Source organism: Salvelinus alpinus, chromosome 19, assembly GCF_045679555.1.
Source record: "Salvelinus alpinus chromosome 19, SLU_Salpinus.1, whole genome shotgun sequence".
NCBI lineage: Eukaryota > Metazoa > Chordata > Actinopteri > Salmoniformes > Salmonidae > Salvelinus > Salvelinus alpinus.
The window spans coordinates 35,513,995-35,538,957 of record NC_092104.1 but is presented as its reverse complement, the minus strand read 5'-3'; the positions used below and the strand labels follow the sequence as shown (position 1 = coordinate 35,538,957).

At 42.4% G+C, this 24,963-nt stretch overlaps 1 pseudogene; it reads left to right on the top strand.

Moving 5' to 3' along the window:
* Positions 1–24,963, top strand: part of LOC139545854 (calcineurin-binding protein cabin-1-like) — a 90,454-nt pseudogene that overhangs the window by 32,633 nt on the left and 32,858 nt on the right.

Sequence of the window (24,963 nt, the reverse complement as noted above, 5' to 3'; positions counted from 1 at the left end):
AATATTTAACCATGCCAGAATGTTTTTATACACATACAAAAAAAAAGTTATACAACATATATATATGTGTGTATATATATATATATATATCACTAGGGTATGTGGGACGGTAGCGTCCCACCTCGTCAACAGCCAGTGAAACTGCAGGGCGCCAAATTCAAAACAACAGAAATCCCATAATTAAAATTCCTCAAACATACAAGTATTTTACACAATTTTTAAAGATACACTTGTTGTAAATCCAGCCACAGTGTCCGAGTTTCAAAAAGGATTTACGACGAAAGCACACCAAACGATTATGTTAGGTCAGAGCCAAGTCACAGAAAAACACAGCCATTTTTCCAGCCAAAGAGAGGAGTCACAAAAAGCAGAAATAGAGAAAATTAATCATTAACCTTTGATCTTCATCAGATGACACTCATAGGACTTCATGTCCTATGAGTGTCATTGTTACACAATACATGTATGTTCATTGTTACACAATACATGTATGTTTTGTTCGGGAAAAGTTCATATTTATATCCAAAAATCTTAGTTTACATTGGCGCGTTATGTTCAGTAGTTCCAAAACATCTGGTGATTTTGCAGAGAGCCACATCAATTTACAGAAATACTCATAATAAACATTGCTAAAAGATACAACTGTTATGCATGGAATTTTAGATCCACTTCTCCTTAATGCAACCGCTGTGTCAGATTTCAAAAAAACTTTACGGAAAAAGCACACCATGCAATAATCTGAGTACAGCGCTCAGAGACCAAAACAACCCAAACAGATATCCACCATGTTGTGTAGTCAACAGAAGTCAGAAATAGCATTATAAATATTCACTTACCTTTGATGATCTTCATCAGAATGCACTCCCAGGAATCCCAGTTCCACAAATGTTTGTTTTGTTCGATAATGTCCATCATTTATGTCCAAATACCTCCTTTTTGGTCACGCGTTTAGTCCAGTAATCAAAATTCATGAGGCGTGATCACTAGGTGCAGACAAAGTCAGTTCCGTTACAGTCCGTAGAAACATGTCAAACGATGTATTGAATCAATCTTTAGGATGTTTTTAACATAAATCTTCAATAATGTTGCAACCGGAGAATTCCTTTGTATGTAGAATTGCAATGGAACGCAAGCTAATTATCACGGCCGCACGCGAGACTTAGCTCATGGCTTTCAGCCAGACCCCTGATTCAAACAGCTCTTATTCGCTCCCCCTTCATAGTAGAAGCCTGAAACAACGTTCTAAAGACTGTTGACATCTAGTGGAAGCCTTAGGAAGTGCAATCTGACCCCATAGACACAGTATATTGGATAGGCAATCACTTGAAAAACTACAAACCTCAGATTGCCCACTTCCTGGTTGGATTTCTCAGATTTTCGCCTGCCATATGAGTTCTGTTATACTCACAGACATCATTCAAACAGTTTTAGAAACTTCAGAGTGTTTTCTATCCAAATCTACTAATGCATATCCTAGCCTCTGGGCCTGAGTAGCAGGCAGTTTACTCTGGGCACGCTTTTCATCCGGACGTGAAAATACTGCCCCCTACACCAGTGAGGTTAAGATACCTTGCTATTTAAACGATTTCCTCTCCATGTCCCCGTTATTCATGAGATGACCTGCTATCTGTATAATCAACTCAATTTAGCCAAATAGGGGATATTCTGTCATTTGTTGGAGGTTATCTAGCAAGCTTAGTAATTTTGGTCATTTGACTTTTGTTTTATTGCCTATCTATGATCTATCTATGATTCGACAACGCTATGGCCTACTCGGGGTGTTTCGAGATGGCCTACTGCTGAAATGTGCTGAATTAATTGAGGAACATGATAACGCTCTGAGTGACACGGCCTGTTTTTCAATTCACAACAATGTCATTGGCTATCATTACTAAATATCAGTTTCACCTGCTGTGAAGTCTTTTTACATAGTGGAGAGCAGCCAAGACGGCAATGTGGCGCAGCGACAATCTTATTTGGGGAGAACCCTGGCGTAGTGACCATATCTTGGTTTTAAACGCTTTAAATGAGCACTTCTGATTTTTGCAGTATTTCCCGGGACTCTAGGGATAAATGTGAATTATTCCCGCTATTGAAACTTGGTAGATTTTCAGGAAAATATTAATCCTGAGTTGTGACCTTATTTTACAATTGGAAAGTGAAAAGTTATTTTGAATATTGAGAACTCAAAAGTGAATAACAACAATTTCACATCAAATCAGAAGTAAATGATTGGAAGGAAATGGTTAGAGTTCAAGTTCCGCATTCATTTGGCATGTCATCCAATAGACTTCCTCCTCGACTTATAGCAATAACATACTGCACCAAGAGCCCCTTATTAATGGCTAAAACAATGGAGGGAGAACTGAGACATTCTAACATCGCATCAGTTGTTTAAATCTTGAAAATAAAAAGCGTACTTTTGGGAATGACATACTCCGTGTCCACCATCTCATTACATTTGTTGTAGTCCTATAAGATATTTCCCCATGCTGCAACTCTTTTTATTCCCAGTGATCCATGCAGCAAGTTTTTTTTTGCATGCTGTGGTATGGTTGCTTTTATCCTAATTGTGGAATCCTAGGTAGCACTGTCATGAATGTAAGCCCATGTGGAGGGAGGGCTTGCTGTATTGTGTATTAAGTATTTAACATCTTTGTTATGGCAAGCCTTAATAAGTTCAGCAGTGAACATTTGCTAAACAAGTCGCATAATAAGTTGCATGGACTCTGTGTGCAATAATAATGTTTAACATTATTTTCGAACCAGTGACCACCATTTCCCTTATACAGCGCAACACATCTCCTTGGCATAGAGTTGATAAGGTTGTTGACAGTGGCCTGTGGAATGTTGTCCCACTCCTCTTCAATGGCTGTGCGAAGTTGCTGGATTTTGGCGGGAACTGGAACACGCTGTCGTACAGGTCGACCCAGAGCATCCCAAACATGCTCAATGGGTGACATGTCTGGTGAGTATGCAGACCATGGAAGAACTGGGACATTTTCATCTTCCAGGAATTGTGCACAGGCCATTGTGACATGTGGCTGTGCATTATCATTCTGAAACATGAGGTGATGGCACGACAGTGGGCCTCAGGATCTCGTCACGGTATCTCTGTGCATTCAAATTGCCATTGATAAAATGCATATGTGTTTGTTGTCCGTAGCTTATGCCTGCCCATGTCATAACCCTACCGCCACCATGGGGCACTGTTCACAGCGTTGACATCAGCAAACCGCTCTCCCACACATCTGCCATCTGCTCAGTAAAGTTGATACCGGGATTCATCTGTGAAGAGCACACTTCTCCAGCATGCCAGTGGCCATCGAAAGTGCGCATTTGCCCACTGAAGTCGCAGGTGAAGAAGCTGGATGTGGAGGTCCTGGGCTGGCGTCGTTACACATGGTTTGCGGTTGTGAGGCTGGTTGGACATACTGCCAAATTCTCTAAAACGATGTTGGAAGCGGCTTATGGTATATAAATTAACATTAAATTCTCTGGCAACAGCTCTGGTGGACATTCCTGCAGTCTGCATGCCAATTGCACGCTCCCTCAACTTGAGACATCTGTGGCATTGTGTTGTGTGACAAAACTGTACATTTTAGTGGCCTTTTATTGTCCCCAGCACAAGGTACACCTGTGTAATGATCATGCTGTTTAATCAGCTTCTTGATATAAGGAAAAATGCTCACTTCCAGGGATGAAAACAAGTTTGTGCACCACATTTTAGAGAAATATGCTTTTTGTGCATGTGGAACATTTCTGGGATGTTTTATTTCAGCTCATGAAACAAGGGACCAACACTTTACATGTCGTGTTCAGTGTACTTAAAGCTATTGCAAGGCCTGAAACTGGTTGTCTAGAAATGATCAACAACCAATTTCACAGAACTTTAAGAATTTTGAAAATAATAATGGGCAAATGTTGCACAATCCAGTTGTGGAAAGCTCTTAGAGACTTACCCAGAAAGACTCACAGCTGTAATCACTGCCGAAGTATTGACTCAGGGGTGTGAATACCTATGTAAATTAGATGTCTATATTTCATTTTCAATACATTTGCTAAAATGTCAAAAAACATGTTTTCACTTCGTCATTGTGTGTAGAAGGGTGAGGGGAAAAACATATATTTAATCCTATTTGAATTCAGGCTGTAACACACAACAAGATGTGGAATGAGTCAAGGAGTATGAATACTTTCTGAAGACACTGAACCTCCTTTCAAATTGACTTGAATGAAAGCCCCATGGAAGCAGCTATTAGTGCTTCTCTAAAGTGTGCATCATGAAATGGATATGTGGTAGCTACATTTTCGTCATGTTAGATTTTTGTTGTCACGTCGTAGCCTTATTATGGGAGAGGAAGACATTTGTCCGAATCCTATTTTTAAATCTGCATGTCCAATTTGAACTTTCATGCAAGATCCTATTGACACACAAGCAATGTTTATTGTGAAGTCTAAAGAGTTATGTTAAATTAGGGTTTGGTCTTATTTTGGTATCTTGCATTGAGCTGGTGTAGTAGGAGGGACCTTGGCTGTGGTATCCTCTCCATAAAGCTGTTGAGAACAGTGTGTGAAAGCCATGCTTAGGCTGATGGAGGGAGCATGCAGCACAGCCCTGGCTGCATCTGGACTCAGCAAGCTACCCTGCCTGGCAAACTGAGTGTTACAGTCACTGACAGTCAGACTCTTTTATTAAAGGGCACAATAAACCTTACCCTGAAATACTAATTGTAGCCAAAATAAGATTCTGAAAGCCACGCTGCACAGTTGTCAGCTCAGGGTGCCACACTCTTGTCGTTGGGAACTGTGTGTGGATGGGGGTGTGCTCAATTTGCCAGACACTCCTCAACCATGAAAATAAGCAGGCGAGCCACCCTACAGCTGTTGTCTGACATGGCCTGCCCAGTAGTATCACTGAACCTCGAGCCTGACCGACAGATCAATCATTGTCGGTAATATGTGTTGTGCCTTTTGTGGCAGACAGAGGGGACAGTCATTGCTGTTCTGTGGTCCCTCAGTGACAGAATGGCCAAATGACTGGATGGGAAATGATAGCATAGGCCTACAGTACAGTGTGGCTAGATCACACATGAGATGGTAGGCTACATGATGGGACTTGGTCTTCAGTGGGTGGCCAGGCCACCTGAAATGAGTTTTCTGTAGGTCACACTGTCCTATAGTGTAATGTAGGTCTGACTGGCCTAGTTTTCCTCTGGGTTCGGCTGGTGTGTTATCAACTGGGCCACCATTAAGTGTAGCCTAACCCATATTCTGCTGTTTTGACATGTTCCAGCTCAGTTGGGAGTGACTGTTGCATAATTTATTGCGCTGATCAATGCCAAGGTTTCTGTTTGACTGGTAAGCCTTCTAATAACTGATCATGTCAGCACAATAATCCTGTTGCACCAATTCCAAATGTTGTTCATCGAATAATGTTTTAATGCCGTAACTGAACAGGTTTAATTTTAACGGACTGGTAATGTTAATGTCTCATTTTAGGGATATCAACATAGAAGAGAATAATCTGTTTCTAGTTGAGCGTTTCAATCAATCGTGACATTTTTTCTACTTTTGTTGGATTTTTGTGTGATTTCCACTCTGTAATTTCCATGTCTTCTTTGTACATTGAAACATGATATTAGGCTACAAATAAATCAACCATGACAATGAATCGCCAGTGGAAACACAGCTGTAGATGGACAATAATATGATGGATTAGATATGGCATAGATATAAAGGCAACTGCCAAAATAATGTAAATGAGGAATACAAAGTGTATTGAAAACAGGTGCTTCCACACAGGTAATTAAGCACTTAACATACCATCATGCTTAGGTTCAAGTATAAAAATGCTGGGCAGGATATTATTTTGGCTACCATGTCTATGCCCTCATAGGATGATAATGGCCCCATCCACTTGGCACGAGTGGTCAATGAATGTCCGTCTCAGGTACCAGATCGCAACCCAATTGAAAACTCATATAGGACATTCTGGAGTGGTGCCTGAGACAGCGTTTTCCACCACCATCAACAAAACACCATATGATGGAATTTCTCGTAGAAGAATGGTGTTTCATCTCTCCAATAGAGTTCCAGCAACTTGTAGAATCTATGCCAAGGAGCATTGAAGCTGTTTTGGCTTGTGGTGGCCCAACGCCCTATTAAGACACTGTTGATGTTTCCTTTATTTTGTCAGGTACCTGTAGATATAACCTACAGTGCATTCTAAAAGTATTCAGACCCCTTGACTTCCACATTTTGTTACAACCTTATTATAAAATTGATCAAATCGCCCCCCAGACTTGTCCCGAAGTCTCTCCTGCGTTGTCTTGGCTGTGTGCTTAGGGTCGTTGTCCTGTTGGAAGGTGACCCCTTTGCCCCATGTGCCTTTTGACTGAGGAGTGGCTTCCGTCTGGCCACTACCATAAAGGCCTGATTGGTGGAGTGCTGCAGAGACGGCCAGCTCTAGGAAGTCTTGGTGGTTCCAAACTTCTTCCATTTTACAATGATGTAGGCTAACGTGTTCTTGGGGAGCTTCAATGCTGCACACATTTTTTTGGTACCCTTCCCCAGATCTGTGCCTAGACACAATCCCGACTCAGATTCTTCCCTTTAAAATGCATGCCAAACAAAAATCAATGATCGCAAAGTTAAACCATACAACTCTATGCACAAGGACTACTTAACAATTTTCCTTGTGCGTAGAGTTTTATGGTTTGTTTAACTTTGCCGTCATTGGTTTTTGTTTGGCATGCATTTTAAAGGGAAGAATCTGAGTTTCAGCATCACTCTGTTATTGTGGAATTGCCCAGTAATAAAGGCGTCAGTCCTCTGGTCTGCTCCCTCAGGCTGTGCTCTGCTGTACTGTGCAGGGCTTACTGCTCTGATTTGCTCTGTGATCCTGCAGAGTCAGTGTGCTTGCTAAGGCATGGTGTTGCCCCCACACGTATGTGCTTACATATTCATCCGCCCACACATGCACTCTACTGCAAGCTCCAGACAAAATGGATGTCATCTTACTGGATCCTAATTCAGAGGAATTACATTGTTTTCTAGTCTTTAACATTTTAAATAAATCTTGTGGCTTTTATCCTCACTTTAAACCGTTGTCTTCATTGCACCGAGATGCTAGCTAAGTGTGTTTGTGGCTATAAAAAACGAGTTCTTGAGCCCAGTACTTGTATAAACTATAGTGTTCATTTTTCAGATTGCTTTTGTACAGTAGTAGAACGTTGGGTATGTTTTGTTAGCCTAGGAGAACTAGCTGGTGTGAGCAGGCAGGGGGGGAGAAGTGTGAAGGCCGAGGAATATGTTGTAATATATGGACTATTTTGATGTGGTTCTTTCTCTGAGGTCCTATCTGGCATTGTAGCAGTTACTCCTCTGCAATGCCGTCTGTCTACCCTCCCTGCTGGAGAGCTCATGTCAGCAGATTTTGATGTTTTTTTAACACTAACAACAGGAAGCAGGAAAAACAAGGTGTTTGCATTAGTGATGGAAGTTCCACTCTCTTTTTACTGACTCTGATCTTTTCGACTCGTTCAGTCAAAAGAACAAATCTTTTGACAAATTTTGTTCAGTTGATTCCATAATGCCCAGAGCCCACAGGACCCCTTACCAGCGAAGGATGAACTGAAAACGCAAGAGTCTTGTTCACATGTTGTTCACCATAAGGGGCTTAATGGAGCTGTCATTTGTGACTGACTTGTAGAAGTGTGCTTCAAACAATGTACATTTTATTGATTTATAGGCATACAACTAAGACTATTTCTTGATACATCTTGAAATGGCGTCTAGTTCTGGCTGCAACCGGACTAGATTGTTAACAACATTTGGCGGAATGCATTGCTTGACTGTGGTGAGGGTGATGAGCACAATATCGTTCAAACTGCAGCACCCAAAACAATTAGTTCTCGAGTTTGTTGAGCAAAGGCTGTGTGTATGTTTTGGTTCTACAAAGATGTATCCATGATATAACATTAAATAATCAATTAAATGCGTTCATTCTTGCACCATGCAATCCATAATCAGTTCTTAAACATGTCATGTTTCTTCTCTACGAACGGCACATCACTAGTTTCCATAGCATGTTTGTGGGCCAGCAGGAGATCGAGAGGAAGGGGAGGAGGCGAGGCTTGTTGTCAGTGTGCTACTGTGTTACACTGGCCTTGTGGCCACTAGTACCCTCCTGATGCAGGTATGCTTTCTTTTTAGTCCTGCAGATGTGTGCATTCGTTTGTATTGGCCTACACACTCATTCCTCTCTTTACTTACTCCTTCTCTATCCTCCCGCCTCAGCTCCATCTTACTCTTCCTCGCTCTCTTTTCCTGTTGCTCTCTTGCTGTTGCGTGAGCGTGCTATTCCCCTCCTTGTTGCTGCTCTCACTAGCGCTCTTCCTCCCTCTCCCTGTTGCTCTTGCTCTCTTTCCTCAGTGCTCTCTCTCCCTTCTGTTTGTGTATTGTGTGGGTGTGTGCTTATGGGTGGGAGTAAGTCAACCTGTCTCTGATTGGATGGGTACAGTCTAAAGGGGTGGGCACTAGGATGTGTATAGAGTGCGAGTGGAGGGAAAGAACCCTAGCAGGCTGGGGTCAGGGGAGAGAGAGTGCGTGGGTGTTTATGTTTTGAGATGGCATGGTTTGAAAAAGAGAGAGGAGCGAGTCAGCCCGTCTGTCACTGGCATGCTGAGTCTCTGGGCCCTGACGCCAGCACCGTTTCTCCTCTCCTCGTCCAGGCGGCTGCCCTCCTCCTCTCCTTCTCCAGCTCTGCCGTGCACAGCTCTTCTTCTCTCCTGCTCTCTCCTGCAGCTTTCGCAGCCCCAGCGCCTGCCTACAATCCACCCCCCGCTATCTGAGTGTGAGTTGCTCTGTGGGTGGGTGGGCGGGTGGGGGGGGGGCTGCCAGGGGCTCTGGTGCTGCTACAGCCAGCAGGAAACCATCCAAAAGAATACACACAGACACGAGTGGAGTAGCTTTCGTTGGTGATGGTGAGTGTGTCTCTCTCTCTCTCGTTTTGTGCCTTTTCTCTCGCTCTCTTTCTTTCTCACTCTCTCTGTTTACTGGGGAAAGCGCACATGGTTGTATATTCTTGTTTATGTGAGTGGAATTCTTCCACAGTTTGTAGAGTTAGTGTAGTAATTCTACAAGGCATGGGGGGGGTGAGTCATTTGAGTTGGCCTATGGAGAAGGAGGAAGAGTTGTGTTGAGCCCCCTGCTTGCAACAGAGATTGCTTACTCTACGCATGTCTTTTCTCAAGAATAGCATGGTGTTGTACAGAGAGAGAGAGTGATAAAGAAAATATTGATGGAGTGATATGGAAAACTCATTGTAAGAAAGCGCGTAGTAAAAGTAATTTCCTGTTGCTATTTCAGTGTTTCCCCCTAACTGTTGGTTTTGCTGTTCTGCAGGGTGTGAAGGTTTGATAGGAGCTAACGATGTGAGATGTTTGTTTGAGCCTGAGGTGATGTGTTCTGACATCATAAAGTAGGCATGTGGAGGGGATTAATGGGTTATGGCTTGGCTAGGGGGAGTGAGGGGAGCTGGGGAGGGAGTGAGTGGAGGGGAGGTACTCAACAAGCAGAAAATAAAAGCCAAACAAGGCAACAAACATGTCGTCCCCCACGAATAATGCAGCACCCCCCTTAGGCCAATCAGTGTAATTTTGTAAATGGCGGCTCTCTATGGCAAGACTCATTCATTCACCCAAATTTCCCTCAAAATCAGGCCAGTGGGTCTGAGATATTGTGTAGGTTAGCTAGACTACTATCCCTGAACATGTGCCAAATTTCGTCACTGAGTCAAACAGATCAAGAGATAAACATGTGCCTGTTATAGCGCCACCGGGTGGTCAATGTTCTTGCACATGTTGTCTTGACAGTGTTTGCAACATGTACCAAATTGTGTTACTATAAGAATATCCTTTACTGGTTTTATATGCATTTATGTGCCAGAACACTCCAACGTGAATGTTTATTGGTCAATAGCGGCCATGTTGTTTTAGGTACTAGTCTGGAAAATATTGCATTGAGACCTTTGTCCATTGATGACCACGTAGCAAGTTTCGTGCAGGTCGGTCATTCGCTGCCAGAGTAGCATTTTAAAAGTTTTTCTCAAAATGGCCGAAAATCCACCTAATGTGTCCTTGAGGCAAATGTGTTCCTTGTGAAGAAAGGGGCCTATGTACATAATGTCATGTCTTTAGGTCAAACGGTGTTAGGGGCGTGACCTTTTTAGGTTAGCATTCTCAATTGCTTGTTATTGCACCACAAGCTGGCCAATCAGTGTAATTTTGTAAATGCCGGGTCTCTATGGCAAGATGCATCATTCACCCAAATTTAGTCAAAATCTGAGATATTGCGTGTGACGAACGTGCTAGTGTACGGAGATGGATCCACGATTTTATCGTGGAGGGGACGGACAATGATTGCAAAAATGACTGAACAGTAGGGGAAGTTGGCTGTAATATTTATTGAGAGGGTTATGAATTAGACTATTCATTTTGATATTGTAGGCTTCTACTGACTTAATTGATTGGTAGTGTAACCCATGGTAATGTAACACACATGAGGCATAACTAGCCTCCTCAGGAAACATGATCAATCCCGGACGACTCTGAAAAGCATGGTCCCACTATGGAGATGAATATGGTCTCTTGCATCACAGTGGTGGTGTTATTTGATAGGCTACCTGCTACACTATAACATACTGTGGTATTGTGGATTGAGAGTCCCAGGCAGGGAGGGGTAGAGCGGTTCCATCTGAGAGGAGGGTTGGTGTGGGCCAGGCTGATCTATGCATGCTTCGACTCCTACCATCAAGGGAGAATAGACCTTTAACTTCTCACGAGTCACCAACCCTGATCCGGTAGCACCCCCCCCCCCCCCCCCACTGAGTAGCATAGCTAGCATAGCGTCACAAGTAACTTGTAGCATCTAAATATCATTAAATCACAAGTCCAAGACACCAGATGAAAGATACAGGTCTTGTGAATAAAGCCACCATTTCAGATTTTTTAAATGTTTTACAGGGAAGACACAATATGTAAATCTATTAGCTAACCACGTTAGCAAAGGACACGATTTTTTTACTCCCAATAGTTTTTTCCTGCGTCAGTAGCTATCACTAATTCGACTAAATAAAAATATATATAGCCACTAACCAAGAAACAACTTCATAAGATGACAGTCTGATAACATATTTATGGTATAGCATAGTTTTTTTTGGGAAAAATGTGCATTTTTCAGGTATAAATCACAGTTCTACATTGCAGCTGCAATCTAAAATAGTGCTGACCCAGCCAGAACAATTACAGAGACCAACGTCATATAACGAATTACTCATCTTAAAACATTTCAGAAAAATACACAGCGTACAGATATTGAAAGCCCAACATCTGGTGAATCCAAACAATATTTCAGATTTATTAAATGTTTTATAACGAAAACAAAATGTAGCGCTAAATTAGCATAGCTATACCAGGCAGATTCGGCTAGGCGCCCACGGCCAGTTCACATGCACAACAGATATGATATAACATCGTAAATTGGGTCTTACTATGGCTGATCTTTCATCAGAATGTTGATCAAAGTGTCCTTTGTCAAGATGAGTCGTTGGTTCCGTTCAGAATTGTTCCTTTCCCACTCCATTTAGCACAGGTACTGGTCGAGTGGCACGGATCTCTCAAACGTAAATAAAATCAGACAACGGAACACCACAAAACTCCCGAAAAAATTCAAATAATCTGATTAAACTATATTGAAAAAACATACATTACGATGATATGGTCACATGTATCAAACAAAATTCGACACGGAGATAGTTTTCATCCATAACGCCAGCAAAACAGTACACAATCGCAGCTCCAACTCGTGCGAATCAGAAAACCGGAAGTTGTCGGTCACGCCAAAGAAATAGGTCTTATTTCACGTCAGTACCAGATAAACAAAGAATTTCTCCTCTGACGTCCTCTTGACACCCAGAGGAAGGCGAATGAAGTGTGTTTCTGGTCATAGGGGTCATGACCATATATAGGCAGAGCGTTGAAGCGAGCATAGACTTCTTGCATTCTACTTCTTGGTCAGGGAAAGTGCTGTCAAATGACTTGTGTATCACTCAGAGACAAAATTGAAACGGTTTTAGAAACTAGAGATTGTTTTCTTTCCAATGGTATTATTTATATGCATATAGTAAGAGCAATAATTGAATAAGAGGCAGTTTAATCTGTAGAGCAAATTATGCTAATGGGAAAATAGCACCCCCTGTATTCTCAAGAAGTTAACGGTCTGTCTTTCATTTTCTTGTTTTATCTATCTTCTTAAATCTGGAATTTAAATCTGGAATTGACGCACTAACAAAGCGGTTACCCTGCCTGTGTTTTGGACAAAAGCTTAGGGATGGAAGGACTGACCATGTATGCAAGGACTGACCATCCACGATAGCAAAATTATAGTTTTAACCATGTTTTGAGGCTATACAGTGTTTGTTTACATTTACTTTGTTTGCAAACATTGGAGTATACCAAGCTTATATTTTGGGTTATGGGGTACAACAGTTGAACTAAGCTCATGAGGCATTTATAAGTTATATTCTTCAAGAATTAATGTGTGTGTATATGTATGTACAGTGGGGAGAACAAGTATTTGATACACTGCCGATTTTGAAGGTTTTCCTACTTACAAAGCATGTAGAGGTCTGTAATTTTTATCATAGGTACACTTCAACTGTGAGAGACGGAATCTAAAACAAAAATCCAGAAAATCACATTGTATGATTTTTAAGTAATTAATTTGCATTTTATTGCGTGACATAAGTATTTGATCACCTACCAACCAGTAAGAATTCCGGCTCTCACAGACCTGTTAGTTTTTATTTTAGAAGCCCTCCTGTTCTCCACTCATTACCTGTATTAACTGCACCTGTTTGAACTTGTTACCTGTATAAAAGACACCTGTACACACACTCAATCAAACAGACTCCAATCTCTCCACAATGGCCAAGACCAGAGAGCTATGTAAGGACATCAGGGATAAAATTGTAGACCTGCACAAGGCTGGGATGGGCTACAGGACAATAGGCAAGCAGCTTGGTGAGAAGGCAACAACTGTTGGCGCAATTATTAGAAAATGGAAGAAGTTCAAGATGACGGTCAATCACCCTCGGTCTGGGGCTCCATGCAAGATCTCACCTCGTGGGGCATCAATGATCATAAGGAAGGTGAGGGATCAGCCCAGAACTACACGGCAGGACCTGGTCAATGACCTGAAGAGAGCTGGGACCACAGTCTCAAAGAAAACCATTAGTAACACACTACGCTGTCATGGATTGAAATCCTGCAGCGCACGCAAGGTCCCCCTGCTCAAGCCAGCGCATGTCCAGGCCCGTCTGAAGTTTGCCAATGACCATCTGGATGATCCAGAGGAGGAATGGGAGAAGGTCATGTGGTCTGATGAGACAAAAATAGAGCTTTTTGGTCTAAACTCCACTCGCCGTGTTTGGAGGAAGAAGAAGGTTGAGTACAACCCCAAGAACACCATCCCAACCGTGAAGCATGGAGGTGGAAACATCATTCTTTGGGGATGCTTTTCTGCAAAGGGGACAGGACGACTGCACCGTATTGAGGGGAGGATGGATGGGGCCATGTATCGCGAGATCTTGGCCAAAAACCTCCTTCCCTCAGTAAGAGCATTGAAGATGGGTCGTGGCTGGATCTTCCAGCATGACAACGACCCGAAACACACAGCCAGGGCAACTAAGGAGTGGCTCCGTAAGAAGCATCTCAAGGTCCTGGAGTGGCCTAGCCAGTCTCCAGACCTGAACCCAATAGAAAATCTTTGGAGGGAGCTGAAAGTCCGTATTGCCCAGCGACAGCCCCGAAACCTGAAGGATCTGGAGAAGGTATGTATGGAGGAGTGGGCCAAAATCCCTGCTGCAGTGTGTGCAAACCTGGTCAATAACTACAGGAAACGTATGATCTTTGTAATTGCAAACAAAGGTTTCTGTACCAAATATTAAGTTCTGCTTTTCTGATGTATCAAATACTTATGTCATGCAATAAAATGCAAATTAATTACTTAAAAATCATACAATGTGATTTTCTGGATTTCTGTTTTAGATTCCGTCTCTCACAGTTGAAGTGTACCTATGATAAAAATTACAGACCTCTACATGCTTTGTAAGTAGGAAAACCTTCAAAATCGGCAGTGTATCAAATACTTGTTCTCCCCACTGTATATATGCTGTAGCAACTAAGGATTCTAGCTCCAAGGTTGGCTGCCAGGGACAAAACATAAGCAGAAGGCAAATTCTTTCGTGTCTGCCTGAATTATTGATGCAGTCATTATTATGTTGCGATGTTTAATGCCTGATCAAATGATACATTGTGAATTCCCTGTGATAGAGCTTGCGTTGTGCGTGGGCCAGGGGTGTAAACGCATCTCCATCTCTCACAGACCGTGAGAACAATAACATTTACCCCTGAACAGCTTGTAAACAATTGCCGCAGAGAGCAACAAATAAGTAGCAAATCTTGACTTCCATTAGAAGAAGAAAAATGTCATGTTGATAATCAGCGGTGCGGCATATGATTTCATTTTTGAAACTGGTTGTAATTCATTTGAGTCAAATATTTGTTTTCACTTCTACCAAGGAGGATTCATCAACATCAACAGGCGCACAAACAAGTGTTACTGGTTACCATTTTAGGAAAATTGTTAACCATTTGTGGCCGACCACCTCGATTATGTCTCATCTTGCTAAATTATTCCTTGCGCACCTTACGCATAGAAGTAGGACTATAGGCTATCAAAGTATTTCTGATTGACTTAACGCACCACCACTAAAGTAATGTTTTCTTCACCTCCAATGGCAAACAGTCTGTTTTTACATCCATTGAGAATGACAGTTCCTCAATGTTTTTGTAAAATCTTTCCGGCTCTCTCCCTTTCGATAACCACTTACCTTGAAAAGGATAAATGTCATGGTCTGATCCAGTGGAAACGTAATAAAATAGGCCTACCTGATTTTATTTCTTATTGGTGCTTGGCTTGGACTGAAATAGGTTCCGGTACTCATTTTGGGTGCTGGTAGTATTTATATTTAGGTGCAGGAGTCCATAATACTTTTGAGCTAATATTCTATAGGAGGAACAGGAGCTCAAACAGTAGAACATTTGAGGTGCCGGTACTCAGCTCCAGTGAGCTCCTGCCCATCTTAAGCACTGCTTCTCATCCCTTGCGCCTACAGTTGTATCTGTCACAAGCTCACTGGTACGGGAAACTCTTGAGGGCCCAGAATATTTTATACAATAAAGTTCGCTAGCGTGAGCTTTGGGCCGGACCCAAGTTAATAGTTGATACAATGTTTCAAGTCCGTTGCAGACAGGCCATGCGTAGCCAATGTGATTTATAGGATATTTATTTTTATCAGGATATTTTCTACCTGCTGGCTGCAATGGTTTTTATTTGTTGGATTTATGTAGGCTATTTTTACATCGTTGGAAATGGCAATAGAAGTTACTTTTGTGGTTTTTCATTTTTGATTTGGATAGAATTTTGATTAAACATATGACAATGATATGAAGACGTTATTATAAATGAATTGAAACTGTTCCACGAAAATGTGCTGATGAAATCCTGGTTGATAATGAAACGACTGAACAACGAACCAGCACAGCAAGTAAGTGAAAGAAATAGGTTTTGATTATGTTTTACTGGTAATGGGGACATATGTAAATGCCAACAAAATAACTTTGTTGTGTGTGTGTCTCAACTATTTAACTGTACTAGAGTGTTTAAAAGGCCGCTAAAACTGTAAATATCGGTATTGGGTTTTTTGGCAAAGAAAATTGGCCAAAACTGTCATATCGGTGCATCCCTAATTAAAACACATAGGATGTGTCTATATATGGAAAAATACAGACTACTTTCGGTCGACAATGTTTTTTTTTGTACAGCCCTAGTTCACACCCTCTTAAACCTTAGCCCCACCCATGTGAGGCCATCTGCTAAACAGAGTGAGTAAGGTAGTGTAGTAAACAACCAAAGACTTCAAGACTAAAAGTGGTGAAAGTAGAAGCCTACAATAAGGAAAAACTCCAGATAAAATACACTTGGCCACCTTGGCCTATATTCTAATGTGACTTTGGTGCAGATCATGTTGTTCTTCACATTACAGACTCTGGTAAACACACTATATCAAATAAAATTAAGTGTATTTGTCACATGCAGAGGATACAGAAGGTGTAAAGGTGAAATGGTTATTTACATATTTACATAGTAGCAATATAAAAAAACTAGTGTCCAGATAAAAATATTTTTATAATCATTAGATGATGCTTACCCAGACACACTTGTCTAAATGAATGGGTCATGTGAAAGAAATGCTATAGCCACCACCCAGCCACGTCTAGCTAAGTGGATGGGTCACTATTGTCTAGACATGTACACATGTTCATGAAATACAATAGATGGCCGTAATCACCCTCAGACACACCTGGCTAACTTGATGGGTCACGGAATCATCTAGCGAAGTGGAGTCTGTTGTTAAGACATGTAGCTAACTAGCTAAACAATGAACCAGGCATAATCACAACCCATACTACTAGCAATAAAAATGGATTGTCATAGCTAGCCACCATGTATGAAATGCAGTAGTATCAATCAAACTAGGTTCACTGTTAGCTAGCTGGAACCCCTTTAACTCCATTTTACTTGTACAGCTTGTTTGGCCCATGTTGTGTCAACTCACTCGGGTTGACACTGACCTTGTGCAGAAAGTAGTCCAACAACTTTTCCCCACTGATATTTGTCGATAGCGCCTGCTAAATTCAGGGCAGCAATGTTGTTGTGAGCAGTAGCCTCGGTTTTGCAGTTCTACATGGCTAACGTTATATCTTTCAAAAAAGCTGCGGTAGCAAGGATTATCTACACATACCGAGCAGCTCATGTTGAGCAGAAGCATTTCGCTACACTCGCAATAACATCTGCTAACCATGTGTATGTGACCAATAAAATGTGATTTGATTTGAGAAGCATGCTACATGGCAGACCAATCCCAACTCCTCTCTCGGCATGTCCAGCCCATCCATTATCTCAGCCAGTCATGGCTAGCGGGAAGGTTCCTGTCTTTTTACGTGGCTAAACCAACTAGGCTCGTCATTTCACAATATTATTCGTATTTACAGATGGCAAACAAGTTTGTTATTAAGTCGCATGAAAGTTCACATGGTCCAGAATGCATTTCTGCCCAAAACCACATTTTGATATTAAATTTAAAAAATCAAATGCTTCCTGAAACGTGTCACATTTTAATAAGAAATCTATAGGACAAATACATTATTTTAAGATGGATCTTTTTCTCAAATTTGAAACTCTACCCCACTCTTGATGCCTGAGTGACACATTAACGTTATGTTCCATGTTCCAAGCCAAAGCTCAAATTTTCCCTCGCTTTTCCCCCCAAAAAAGATGCTTCAAAATCATTGTATATCTGCTTTATCTGTTGTGCTACAGCATAATCTGTGCAAAGCCATGGCTTCACATCTGCCTAAACAGATTTACTGTGCCCATGGGGGAACTCTTCCCCCCCCCCACCTCCCTTAGATCTGTTTATCCAAGTGAGCAGAGCCCAGCTCACCCCCTCACCAGCCATACTAGTCCTAGACTTGGTAAACTGTGCATTGAAAGTTTAAAGGGGAGATTGCAGACTTAGGTTGCTGTTAAACATTCTGATTTGTTTGATCCTTCTAACTAAAAGTCCCAATACAACTCTCTCACTTCTCTATCACAACTCTATCACTTTGTATTTTTTATATTTTATCTGAATTTTGAAAAGCGTTCGTAAATGTGATGTAAAGAGGAGCACTACACGAGCAGGAGTGAAGACAATGTCTACAAGATGGTGAAAACCCACGTATTGAGTCTGATTTTTTTTTTTGTAAAAGAAAAAGAGCCAATTTATCATCTGACCATATCCTGTGATTTCTTTATTCTGTATTAGCATAGCCGCTTTTACACCCCTGGTTTACCTCTACTAGCTAACCCGTTAGCGTTGAAACACATTACTTATTAGCAGTTCAGCACATCAGCATTTCCCGTACTGTTAAACAAAATCAAGATAAACCGTTGCCATCCATAGTATACATTGAATGTCTATAACCAAACTGGCTAAAACTCTGTTGTTGGCCGATGGTATTTATAGCTAGCTACATGCTAACCGCTAGTGCTACTACTAGCAGCAGTAAATCCAGGTATAATGGTTAACACAAACATGGGCTATTACGATATTCTGAAAGTTATATCAGCCAATGAAGATCAGGCAGTTCAGCCAAAATAAAAACATAACTTGAATTAAACAATGACATTTAATAAAATTGGTATTTGACCATTTTATTTGGTTTAGTATTCTGTTGGAGTTTTTGTATCTTGCTTGCTATCTAGCTAGTTTATTCCATCCCCAAACACCATGCTAGCTCTGTGTGTGGGCCAGTTGGTTTTGCATGGCCGGGTGAACTTAGATAGCTGGCTATGTTTTTTTTAAACGTTGTTTTTTTAAATCATCTACTAGCAACATGACAAAAGTCTTTGGGCACTAGTACCTATCCACCTGATTCACCGAAGCCACCCGCCCTCGAGCTGTTGTAACACCAGTGCTGTCACTGGACTTGGAGCCTACATTGACTGTGGGAACAGAACCGTTTTTTAACCTCCGCTTCATGGGCTGCGGTTCAATCTCGTTATTTTCACCCCATCAGCTCTCGCCCTCCACTTTCCCTTGGGGGAATCCCCGTCGAAACCGGATGCAGTTTGATTGCCATCTTAAGTGGCAGTCAAATTCACAAAAGTTGCCCCCTCGGCCCTTGATTTAGCTCGAGAGCGAATGAGCAACTTTGATCACTTGCGGGTTTGGTGGGACCCACAATTCAATGCAAACTGTAATCACGTGTCAAACTCCGGTGGCCACAAAGTATAACATTTTATCAACATGCTAGTAAAAAAATAAAATAATGACTGATTTTAGCAGTGGCAAATGGGAATATGACGCTCAGTGGCTCAGACTGATAGTGAGGAGCCTATAAAACGTAGCTAGGTAGCTTCCTAAACACATTTTGGGGGATTTGGGAAATGTATTGGAATAAATGACTGAACTATGAAACTAGCTAGCCAGCTATGGCTGTAGCTAGATACCTGACAGGAGTGATGGCTACGTTAGCTTGCTAGGTACATCAATAGCTTTAGGTTGGTTGTTTTTAGGCTCAACTTCCAAGATTTCCACCAAGGACGTTGCCTCTCCGATCATCACTCTCCCTCACTTGGGCAAGGGACATTTAAGGTACACTCTGATGTGACGATGTAAAACGTCCTTCAAGGGTTGAGGGCCGAGGGCTGTCTACTTCACGTTTGGACCATAGCCATGTTGGAGCCACTTCCACTGTTGGTAGCCATCTTAATCGTTTGGGACAAAGTGAACCCTGCATATAACTGAAACGCCATGGGTTCCCCTGACCCAGTCTGCCCGCCTCATCTTCAAGAAGCAGTCACACATTCTTCCCATCTTCTCGCATTTCGGCCAAACATGCATGCCGGTAAACAGTATTGCAGTGCTGGCCGTTCCCTCTTTGACATCAAAGCCGCAATGTATTGTTGGTATATGAGTTTTTGATAAATGTAATTCAAATTGTGAAAATAGAAGTGTAGAATATATTTTTTATATAAACTTTTGCATAAAGACCATTTATATTGAATATCATCAATATGTTTTTAAATTTGTGGAAATATATTGTGCAACATGCCCTTTTAAAGCTCTACCTGATTGCACTACATACCATATAGTGATGGAGGGGGAAATCAATACAGTAACATATATTATATGGGTATTTGACTCCCAAGTATCGATTTGTAGCATTTTTTTTTGTAGCGTTAGCTACTGCTAGTTGGCTGTACCTGCGCCAAAACTCAGGTATTTTTCATTCTCATCTTTTAAATAGTGAGCCAACATGTTTTCAGTGCTTTTGTTCCCCCTGACTAATCAAAACTATTTTTTTCATCGTCTCTTGTATATAGCAATACATATGGAATCGTGAGAATCACAATACATATTGTATCGCCACCTAAGTATTGTGATATCGTATCGTGAGGTCCCTGGCAATTCCCAGCACAAATAACATACACTACATGGTCAAAGGTATGTGGACACCTGTCTCATTCCAAACCCTCCTTTGCTGCTAGATCAGCCTCCATTCTTCTTGGGAGGATTTCCACTAGATGTTGGAACATTGCTGCGGGGGGCTTGCTTCCATTCAGCCACAAGCATTAATGAGGTTGTGCATGGATGTCAGGAGATTAGGCCCGGCTCACAGTCTGCGTTCCAATTCATCCCAAAGGTGTTCGATGGGGTTGAGGTCAGGGCTCTGTGCAGGCCAGTCAAGTTCTTCAACACCGGGCTCGAAACCATTTCTGTATGAACCTCGCTTTGTGCACGGGGGCATTGTCATGCTGAAACAGGAAAGGGCCTTTCCCAAACTGTTGCCACAAGTTGGAAGCACAGAATTGTCTAGAATGTCATTGTATGCTGTAGCGTTTAGATTTCCCTTCACTGGAACTAAGGGGCCTAGCCCGAACCATGAAAAACGGCACCAGACCATTATTCCTCCTCCACCAAACTTTACAGTTGGCACTATGCATTCGGGTAGGTGGCGTTCTCCTGGCATCCGCCAAACCCAGATTCGTTCGTCGAACTGCCAGATGGTGAAGCATGATTCATCACTCCAGAGAATGCATTTCCACTGCTCCACAGAGTCCAATGGTGGTGAGCTTTACACCACTCTAGCCGATGCTTGACATTGCGCACGGTGATCTTAGGCTTGTGTACGGCTGCTTGGCAATGGAAACCCATTTCATGAAGCTCCTGACGAACAGTTCTTGTGCTGACGTTGCTTCCAGAGTAGTGAGTGTTGCAATCAAGGACAGCCAATTTTTATGCGCTACGCACTTCAGCACCTATTCTGTGAGCTTGTGTGGCCTACCATTTTGCGGCTGAGCTATTGTTGCTCCTAGACGTTTCCACTTCGCAATAACAGCACCTGCAGTTGACCGGGGAAGCTCCAGCGGGGCAGAAATTTTACAAACTGACTTGTTGGAAAGGTGTCATTTTTTTATTTGATTTAACCTTTAATTAGGCCAGTCAGTTAAGAACAAATTCTTATTTACAATGACGGCCAAGCCCTAACCCGGACGACGCTGGGCCAATTGTGTGTCGCCCTATGGGACTCCCAATCACGGCCAGTTGTGATACAGCCTGAAATCGAACCAGGGTCTGTAGTGACGCCTCTAGCACCGAGATGCAGTACCTTAGACTGCTGCGCCACTCGGTAGCATCCTATGACGGTGCCACGTTGAAGGTCACTGAGCTCTTCCCTACGGGCCATTCTACTGCCAATGTTTGTAAATGGAGATTTTATGTCTGTGCTCAATTTTATGCACCTGTTAGCAACGGGTGTGACTGAATTAGTCAAATCCACTCATTTGAAGAGGTGTCCACATACATACATCCAGCAGAGCTCTGATCTACAAAAGTATCACATCACATCGCCTGTCCTATTTCATCCAGATTGTCCTGATCATTATTGAAGGATGTTCATTAATATTGATAAATGGCTTTTGTCTCTTGACTGCACGAGGCAGACTGACTCAGGAATGCAATTTAATTTCATAAGTCTGTTATGTTTAGCATTTCTTTCCTGCCTGGCTTCTCACCAAAGGCTGTGAAAATGTCAACAGACAATGTGGACCTGTTTGGTAGGATGAGGAAGAGGCTCCCAGGTGTAGGGGCGGGCTAGTTGCTTCTGTGGAGGCATATCATGTGTTTTTGTTTCATCATGATATGCCCAGCTTCTCCTCCCTTTCGCATACACCTCTAAGCTGCTCATTGCAAAGTGTTTAAAAAAAAATTGCACATAGACCATAATCTGCGCTCAGCTCACATAGTCAGCTCTGCTGTGGAGCACCGAACCTTGCATGTACACACCTGCTGGCATGACGTGTGCACTGGGTTTTTTGGTCGTCACATATGCTGTCACATGATAACGTGTGTTCAGATCTGATTGATCGTTACCTGTGATACTCCTCGTGCTCTGAAGACTTACCAATCCTTCAGAGATATTGAAATTAAAAAGTCAATGTGTGTTTGATGTGCTGCTGCTCTCTGGTTCCCCGAACCAACCTGAACCCAGACAGAACACACTGCTAATGAGGCTGCTTGCCTGGGGCGGGATCTGATATGCCTGCCTGAAGTCAGCCCCCAGTCCACCCCCACCTCCACTCTTCAGGCACTGTCTCTCCCTACAGCAACTCTTTCTGTTTTCTCATTAGGGCTCCCATCTTCCAATTCCAGTTTTGGAGCAAATTAATTCCTCTTGCCTTCTTTTCACCTCCTTTTTCTCTTTCTTTCCAGTGGGTTTGTCAAATTTTTCCCCCTGTTAATTGTTTGCTGGTGTCAGCCCTATTAGCAGCCCAGTGCCTGAAGGAGTCTGCAGTAGCATTAAGCTGTGCACATGCTACATACACACAAAGAAATACTGTGGCGAGTTTCCATTTGAGATTTACACCGCTGGCAGCCGTGTCTCTCTGGGCCATGGCTCCGGCTGACCAAGGCACTTGGTACTTTTCAGCTTTCATTTACATAACAATTGCTAACTGTGATCTTTAACACCTTTTCACGAAGCAACTGTCTTGATGATGCAGAGGTTGTAGATTCTGCTCGCTCCAAGTCTGTAGTGTCACACTCCTGACGTGGAAACATAATTATTACACTAGGGCTTACATTAACATAAATCACTGGCGACACACTTGTGTGGGGTATGTCTCAGGTCGATGTGCAGCACAAAATATCCCATTTGCCCTGTCCTCCAGCCCGTGTCCAATGAATACATGAAAGAACCTATTGTTTCTCTGTAATAACACCTAAACCCAGAGTTTATTCAGGTTTGTGCATGCCATTACCTATAGACCTTAGCAGGGGTGAAAGTAGAATGAATTTCTTCCCGGTATGGGACCTTCTATGTGTGCATGTGCTTGTCAAACAGTCATTTCAAATGGCTCCTTTACTAGGCTACCCGTGCACGTTCATCTACTCGCAACATTTCCAGCCTCCAAACAGTAATGAATGGAAAGAGACCTCTGTTACACAACATACCAAAAAGTGTAATGACATTTGCCGATTGTCATTAGTCCACAACGTCTCGGCAACTCAGCTCTGCCTTGGCAAAATGTCAGTGTTCTTGTCAAACCACATCGCATTTTGGAGTGTAGGCTATACCACCTGTTTTTCATGCGGTAATTATAAATAGTGGTGTAGTAGTTTTTATATTTTTTAAATTGACATTCTGTTTTCGTTATTGTAATGGGCTCATGTTTTACCAGTACGGTGTACCCCCACTATTTATTTTTCCGGGACACCGGACCACATTACTTTCACCCATGGTCCTAAAGGATATTTAAACATGGTCCTCTGCCAGCATGCCAGAATGTTTGCTTCATAATTCTCTATGTTAAAAAATGTGTTTATTTATTAAAGGACCCATGCACGTGATCAGTGTTCTCTGAGTAAAATGAGCACGCATTTAGCTGTTGCCATTACTTTCCTCTCACCTGCACTAATTCAAAAGTGCTTTCCTTGCCATCTTAAATAAGCATGCCCCATTCAAAAAATGTAGTACTAAGAACAGATATTGGTTCACCCCAGACTTGACTGCCCTTGACCAGCACAAAATCATCCTGTGGCGTTCTGCATTAGCATCAAATAGCCCCCGCGATATGCAACTTTTCAGGGAAGTCAGGAACCAATATACTCAGTCAGTTAGGAAAGCTAAGGCTAGCTTTTTTTAGACAGAAATTTGCATCCTGTAGCACTAATTCCAAAAAAGTTTTGGGACACTGTAAAGTCCATGAAGAATAAGAGCACCTCCTCCCAGCTGCCCACTGCACTGAGGCTACCACTGATAAATCTACGATAATCAATCATTTCAATAAGCATTTTTCTACGGCTGGCCATGCTTTCCACCTGACTACCCCTACCCCGGCCAACAGCTCATCACCCCAAACTGTTATAGACCTATATCCATCCTGCCCTGCCTTTCTAAAATCTTTGAAAGCCAAGTTAACAAACAGATCACCGACCATTTCGAATCCCACCGTACCTTCTCCATTAGGCAATCTGGTTTCCGAGCTGGTTATGGGTGCACCTCAGCCACGCTCAAGGTCCTAAACGATATCATAACCACCATCGATAAAAGACGTACTGTGCAGCCGTCTTCATCGACCTGGCCAAGGCTTTCGACTCTGTCAATCATCGCATTCTTATCGGCAGACTCAACAGCCTTGGTTTCTCAAATGACTGCCTCGTCTGGTTCACCAACTACTTCTCACATAGAGTTCAGTGTGTCAAATCGGAGGGCCTGTTGTCCGGACCTCTGGCAGTCTTTATGGGGGTGCCACAGGGTTCAATTCTCGGGCCGACTTGTTTCTCTGTATATCAATGATGTTGCTCTTGCTGCTGGTGATTCTCTGATCCACCTCTACGCAGACGACACCATTCTGTATACATCTGGCCCTTCTTTGGACACTGTGTTAACAAACCTCCAAACGAGCTTCAATGCCATACAACACTCCTTCCGTGGCCTCCAACTGCTTTTAAATGCTAGTAAAACTAAATGCATGCTCTTCAACTGATTGTTGCCCGCACCCGCCCGTAGTGACTAGCATCACTACTCTGGACGGTTCTGATTTAGAATATGTTGCCAACTACAAATACCTAGGTGTCTGGTTAGACTGTAAACTCTCCTTCCAGACTCGCATTAAGCTATGTTATTGACTGTACGTTTGTTTGTGTAACTCTGTTGTTTGTGTCGCTTTGCTTTATCTTGGCCAGGTCACAGTTGTAAATGAGAACTTGTTCTCAACTGGCCTAAC